Here is a 612-nt window from a genome sequence, read left to right as displayed (position 1 = left end):
CACCAGTGTAGTCTGAGATATCGCGGTCAGAGTAAAAAGCTCCGTGTTATCAGCTCTGCTTCTGCGTCAGGAATTTTCCGCCTATCAAATCATCATATTACATCTGTCCCTGTGTGATAAGACTTCCTGCGAGCCTCGGGTTGGGAAAACTCTTCTTCCAAATCGCTTCTTTTTCCGCATTTTCTTCCACACTGAGTTTTCTCCTAGCTTCTCTTTCTCCAAACTCGCTGCTGGTAACCCCCGGTGTGACGTCACGTTCCGCCCGTTGATTTGGACACCTGCTCGCGCCGACAGGAAACCAAAAGCTGCTCGCGTGCAGCCGACTCCAGCGACCAATAGTGACTGAGAAACACAGAGGCGCGAGCGCTCTGATTGGCTGCTGCTCTGGCCGTGAATTTACAAAGCATTATCTGTTTCTTGAAGGTGGGCTGGGTGGCATGGTGGTGTAGTGGTTAGCGCTGTCGCCTCACAGCAAGAAGGCCCGGGTTCGAGCCTTTCTGTGTGGAGTTTGCATGTTCTCCCCGTGTCCGCGTGGGTTTCCTCCGGGTGCTCCGGTTTCCCCCACAGTCCAAAGACATGCAGGTTAAGGCCCGGTCACACAGCGCTTTACGG

The 612-nt window shown here is 53.6% G+C and overlaps 1 protein-coding gene across 1 annotated transcript in view; it reads right to left on the bottom strand.

Moving 5' to 3' along the window:
* mapk4 (mitogen-activated protein kinase 4) overlaps positions 1-223 on the bottom strand; it is a 50,516-nt gene extending 50,293 nt beyond the window's left edge. Inside the window, exon 1 of the mRNA XM_060931909.1 lies at positions 1-223. This exon is cut by the window's left edge and continues 116 nt beyond it. The gene's annotated coding sequence lies outside the window, so the exon portion shown is untranslated.
* Between the last annotated feature and the right edge of the window lie 389 nt (positions 224-612).

Source organism: Neoarius graeffei, chromosome 10, assembly GCF_027579695.1.
Source record: "Neoarius graeffei isolate fNeoGra1 chromosome 10, fNeoGra1.pri, whole genome shotgun sequence".
NCBI classification, from domain to species: Eukaryota; Metazoa; Chordata; class Actinopteri; order Siluriformes; family Ariidae; genus Neoarius; species Neoarius graeffei.
Note: the sequence above shows the minus strand (reverse complement) of the source record. Positions and strands in the feature narration are given on the sequence as shown.